At 40.4% G+C, this 6,413-nt stretch overlaps 1 protein-coding gene across 1 annotated transcript in view; it reads left to right on the plus strand.

Moving 5' to 3' along the window:
* Nucleotides 1-6,033: 6,033 nt before the first annotated feature.
* The window catches only part of LOC101850908 (aromatic-L-amino-acid decarboxylase), a gene marked incomplete in the record, with an annotated part of 24,097 nt that continues 23,717 nt past the window's right edge, over nucleotides 6,034-6,413 (plus strand). The window contains 1 exon segment of the mRNA XM_035972256.1: nucleotides 6,034-6,342.

A 6,413-nucleotide genomic window follows, 5' to 3' on the forward strand; every position in this document is an offset into this window, starting at 1 on the left:
TAGGCCCTTTAGCACGAAGGTTCCTATTTTTCAAACGAAGAAAAACAGTTATGACAAAGATCGGACTGCCATTTCTAAGTCTTTTCGACTCACCCTTGGTCGTTGTTTGCCGTTTGAAAATGATTTCTCAAGCGTCGCGTTAGGATAAAGGCGCCCACTCTCCGTTTTGTTTTTCTGCGTCCTACCCGCTTTGATCTGTCCTTTTGGAAGCCTATCGTTGCCATGTGATCTCGTATGGCACACACAGTGTGTCTGTTCACGTTGAACCTTCGCGCGACTAACGAAAGCCGAATGCCCACATGAAGCCTTTCAGTGATGTAATTTTTTTCTAATTAAGTCAGCCGAAGTTTTTTTTTGGGTCAAAGTTACACATATATTTGACAAAATATCAAAACCCCGTGAATGACATCTTCAGACATAACAATTGACCAGTACACACTAGTGAGTACAGTTCACGAATGGCAATAAACGTGCGAGACATGTGTAAAGATTTCAAAGTAATTGAATTTGCAGTTTTTTAGCTACACGCTTTTAAAATGTGTGAAGCTTATCATATAAAAAATATATATGTGTGCATGTATGTATGTGTGTGTGTGTGTGTGTGTGTGTGTGTGTGTGTATGTGTGTATGTATGTATGTGTGTGTGTGTGTGTGTATGTGTGTGTGTGTGTGTGTGTTCACGCAGCAGTGAATTGGTTAAGAACCAGACAACCCACGAGAGAAAAAAACGTATAATAGGCTACATGCCCAAATATTGCTTCTCTTGCTCTTTCTCTGATCGCGAGTGTGTCCTTGTGCAAGGCATGATATTCCTAGCTTAAAAAAACAGGACCTTGCACTGTGGTAACTAGTGCTACAGTGTTAATTGTCTGTTGTTGTGATATTTCTATTATTCCTGCATTTACGTATGACTGTACATAATTCTGTATTCGTATACGGCTATTGTAAATCACATTTCCTCAATTTATTTTCACAACTGTACGGGAGGTTGAAAGCAATGCATGATAGCCTTGCGCCTCAAAATCTTGGTTGTCGTGCTGGAGGCGCCCACACAGCTAGTTTTTAATTAAGTAAGTCACTGTCTGTGTACTAAATGCCAGGTGAACATTCATCAGAGTTACGCTATCGTGTGTGCCACGAAACAATGGAATCAAACGCTGATCATCAATTTTATGAGCATATTATAATATTGAGGTATCGATAACTTATTGCAATACGTTCTTTTCATTTGCTTTTGTTTTTAAAAAAATACCTATCTATCTTGAATAAAAGTCGAGGTATTTGCTTTTAAAGGATGTGGGGTGCGCTTGATGCCAGGGGTAAAATTAGTTACGGAATGGCGCCCAAAGTGTGGTGACCTCTACAGTTTGCCGCTCCTGGGAAATTGCAAATATCCATTTTGCGCGCCTTTGATCGATTTCTTTTTTAGAAAAAATAACTTCGAAATTTTGTACAGAGAAGTTGGTTTTTTATTCGCGAGAAAGAAATGTTTGCATTCTTTGTAGCCGTGGGCAAAGACTATGAGATGTTCTTCTTAGCTGATCGTATATAGCAGGTACTATTGGTATTTATGAACTCCTGGATGGCGACAGTTCAAGTCTAACGACTTCGCCTGCATACGCGTTGTAAAGAAAGGGGCATGACTCCGTTTTTTTGAGATGTTGTATTTTTTAAAGGTAAAAAGCAGGCAACTACTGCTTAGTATGGAATAAATCAAATTGTATTTCTGATAGGTTTTTTTATGGCTCGAAATATGGTGCAATATTACTTTTGGTCTGCCTTTTGGATATTATTTGTCCGTCGTCGTCGGCTCCTACTGATCGGGAGACAATGGCTGCCCCTGTACGTCACTTCTGTCGAGAACATCGTCTGGAGTGGCTCAAAAGTCCGATTCAAGCATGGCAGTCTTAGCCACACTTGTTGCAGAAGAAGGCTGAAGGCGGGTCGAAGGCTCGATTTTGATTGTGCTTTTCTCCCTTTTCTGTATCGTCTTCTGTCCATTTTTTGTTCTTGTCTTTTCATTTCGCCGTGGCGTACTCCTTGGCGTACTATGCACTTCCATACTCCACAATCCGTAGCAAACTCTTACCAATGGCCTGCATCTATACTTTTGTCTTCAAGTTGCGCTTGTAAACGTCTTTGTAGCTCAGTACTGGGCGTCCTGAGCGACCATGTCCTGCTCCCAGTTCGCCGTATAGAATGTCTTTCAGAATGCGTCCATCATTCATGGCCGACCCACCGAAGCCGATGCTGGCAGAGTAGGAGGTGCAAGTTGAGAGGACCAGACTTTTTAAGGACAGATGTCATCCGTGTTGTGCTTTCATCTTTGATGAGAATGGAGTGACCTCTCCGGGGCGCAGGCCTGGGTGGAAGTATGTAGGTCCAGTGCTGCCCAGACTATTGCCCTACTTCTCGGCGTTACCGACGATGTCCAGTGGAATGCTGTGCATTACATTTGGAGCCGAAAAAGCTGCAGGAATTGCCAGAAGGAAGTCACGACTGAGCTCCCAACCGTCTTAGGGACTCCACTCCGGATTTCCTTTCCGGATTCACTTCCATAGCCTTAATACATATGACCGCAAGGCAGCGGGGGTTTTAAGTCAGGGCTTTCCTTCTCCTAGACGAACTGCCATCCCAGGCTGTCGAGCTTCGTCTGCCCGAAGCAGCCAGCTGGTTTTGAGCCGCCAGCGACTCGCCTTTGCCCTTTTTCCTGTCAGTGGAAACAGTTCCACCGCGAGAAGGCAGGAGTTGGACTTTGGTTGTCGGAGGCTATTTGGACGAATACCAATTGCGAGCATTTTACAAAAGTGGGACCTTATCTCCCCCAACCCCCCCCCCCCCCCCCCCCGTGGCTATAACAACCTTACAGAACTATTATTTGACCACTACGTCCTTAAAGACATAATGGAATGTTGAACGACTGCTAAGGTGGTTTGAATATGCAGTGAGCATAGGAACACGACAGCCAGCCTCTAAGGCCCACAACATGAATTTCCATGGCCTCATGGCAAATAAAGGGCCGAGAAAAAGATGGATAGTCGGAGTCATAGAGACCTTCGAAAGGCACAACATAATGTTCAAACAACACACTTGACCCACGTCCGACAATTGTATCTCCCTTTGATACCCCGTGGTATATGAAAGTCGTTTCTTTGTCTGAGCCCTCAAAATAATAAGACTTATATAACTTCCCACGAATTTAAAATGTCGTCTCATTTTTTCCCACTACCAAACACTCCTCACAAAATGAAAAAAAAACAAAAAACAAAAAACAGAAAGAGATTTTAAAAAACCCTCTTTACAGTAAACTCGTTCGCCTGTACCAAGCCACCTTTTTTATTTAGAATTAGGTGAAGATATTGTGCTACTTCTGGCTCAGTTCGGAATGTTGTCTTGTGACATTTGTATCTTATTCGATGGATTTTGAAGGTCTGCTGTCATGGTTTATTTTGTTATTTCACCTTCCTCAATGCTACGTCGACGTATAATATTATATTGTTACACTCGCTTGTGTTCTCCTAAACTGGATTGAAGTCTCTGACATTTTGGTGCTCCGGTTTATAGAGGGAGTTTAAGGACCTGAGGCTACATATTATGCAGTTGCTTACTCTTAACAAAACGTAAAGATGTTGATTATGTCTTTCTTAATAACTCTACTGAACTGACATTTTATTTAGTCTGTACAGACGTAGATGGAAAAGTCTCAGCAACGAACGAGCTAAACATTGACAACTGATCCCTTTGTAATCCTTGGCCATGAAATATTTTTCAAAGCACACGATTTGAGCAAACGTGTTGTTACGAACAAACAAAATGAATTAAGTAAGGAGGTCAGAGTACGTGAAGTCTGAAAAAAATCAGTAATATTCACTGCGTTTGCAGATTATTCCAGAGGTGGAGATTAGAACTGTAACGAGCATTTAAACGACGAAATTAAAAACCTGTCTGAGAATGTTCGCAGAGAGATTAGTAATGTGAGCTATGTTCGCCTTAATTTCCTGAATCATGCCAATGCATTGGGCAAGTCAGGTCAAACCACTGGAGTGGAGTCCGATTAAGTCTGGCAATCAGATTGGCTTTCGATACTATGCTCTTTTTAGAATCACTATGACGTTACCATTTGTGAGGCAGCGAGGTGAAAGCAGACACTTGTCAAAATAGTCAAAGTGAAGAAACTGGTATTTTTCTGTAAGTTTGTGAAATTTCCTCGAATTTTCGTTTTTTTAGCTCAACGTGCCTATTTAAAAACACATTTCTGTGTGGATTTTACTGACAAACATTGAACAAAGGCACACAAAAATTTGTAAATTTTCAGTTTTCACAGACTCTCAAACTAAGGAAATAACTCATCTTTGACGGCCATCTTCTCACAGGTTTCACCTCTGCAACCAGGTGACCCCCACCTCCTTCATTCGCAAATATCTCGATTTGTATTCAAGATAAATGGGTATTTTTTCACCCAAACAAGACAAATGAATAAGCGTTAATGCGATACAAATAACTCAACATGCCCAAAAATTAATGACGAGCTCCTGAATCGGCCATGACGTTACCATTTCTACTTCTGTGAGTAGGGCCTATCGAGTTTTATCTACAGTGTCACAAATCACATTCTATCATAATCCCTTAACGGAAGTTCTTGTGTTTTTTGCCGTTTTTGTTTGTTTTGTTTATTTGGTTGTAGTTGTTTTCTCCTTGTAAGTGTTTTACGGCGCTTGCAACTGCATAAGGTCATATGAGCGTGCATAGCGAGTGTCTAGAGAACGCCACAGGAAAATCCGAGAGAGAGAGAGAGAGAGAGAGAGAGAGAGAGAGAGAGAGAGAGAGAGAGAGAGAGAGAGAGAGAGAGAGAGAGAGAGAGAGAAAGTAAGAGAGAGATTGTGTGTTTGTGTATGTGTGGGTGTATGTGTATTTGTTTTTGCTTGTGTGTATGTGTGTGTGTGTGTGTGTGTGTGTGTGTGTGTGTGTGTGTGTGTGTGTGTGTGTGTGTGTGTGTGTGTGTGTGTGCATGTAGCATGTGTGTATGTATGTATGTATGTATGTATGTGCCTGTCTGTGTTGATGTCTGTGTTTGTGTGTTTGTGTGTATGTTGCGTGCATGTGCGACCACGTGCGTGTGTATGTGCGTGTCTTTTTCTGCATCTCTCTGTAAACAGTTTATAATTTCTCTGTTTAAGCATGAAGGTATAGACTGGAAAACACAAACACTATATTCTGCACGCTGTCCGTGTTCCGTGGTCCTATGTCCATAAATCCCAAATCATAGATACCCTTTGGGTGTTTAAATATAATATAAAAAATAGTAAATATCATTTGTATAGCGCATATCCCCGCTCAACAGCAGGCTCTATGCGGTTTACACTAAATTATACAAATATATGCTACTGATTAGTTAAATATGGACAATAATTTCTTCTTCCTAAAAATGATTTCTGTGTTTTGGGTAACATACAAGGACGTTAGAATTTTAGAGCAAGACTTGTATTATTATTATAACAACGAGGCATTTTATATTCAATTTTTAAAAAATATATAATATAATAAAACTGAAAGTCAAAGGGACATTTTATTTTTACGAGAAAAGATTCAATTATTCTTATCCAACTGCCCTGAATTAAAAATCTACCAGAGACATGATTCGGGCAAATGTGTACTCCCTATCATAAGTAGGACATGCCAGCGTGTGAAGCCGTGCTGACAAAAAGAAGAAAAAAATCTGGAACTGTGGGACAATTAGGATCTAGATTTCCTATTTTAAAGAATAATTAGAACAAAATGGTGTCGGTACTGAAAGATAACGACTTCACGACCTTCGAAGCGGGTTGTATATAAGCACAGGCGCATCTTAAATCCTACTCATCAGACTTACGAGTCAAAAGAAATTCACGGGTTGTTGTTTTTTAAATACAGTTTCCAAGTATTAAGTTCATAACTCCATTATATTTTCTGAAACTTAAAGAAAAACTCTAAATAAGCAAAAATATAGTACTGCAGGATTGTTTCAGCCTAAAAGACACTCGACTGGAAAAAAACAACAACAATAAAATCTTTTGAATGACAAAAATCTGTTTTAGCATTTCACTGTAATCGAACCTCGGGCGAATCGAGAAAAAACAAGAAGCAAGCATTTGTATAAAAATACTGAATAACAAGTTCTTCACACGTGACCAACATCAAAGGAAACGCGAACAACAACTGCAGGGCCCGAGTCCACTTCCTTGTTCTGATTGTGACCGGTGCATGCAATGGGGAGCTTTTGGCTGGCTGATATTTCCATGTGGTAAAGCGACGCATTCACAGGCAAGGAACAACAATTGCAAGCAACAGCAGCTCAATAACATCGTGAGTGACATTTTTTTTTTTTTTTAATCTTTTTTCTTCTTCTTCTTCTTCTTCTTCTTCTTCTTCTTCTT

Source organism: Aplysia californica, unplaced genomic scaffold (assembly GCF_000002075.1).
Source record: "Aplysia californica isolate F4 #8 unplaced genomic scaffold, AplCal3.0 scaffold00626, whole genome shotgun sequence".
Taxonomy (NCBI): Eukaryota; Metazoa; Mollusca; class Gastropoda; order Aplysiida; family Aplysiidae; genus Aplysia; species Aplysia californica.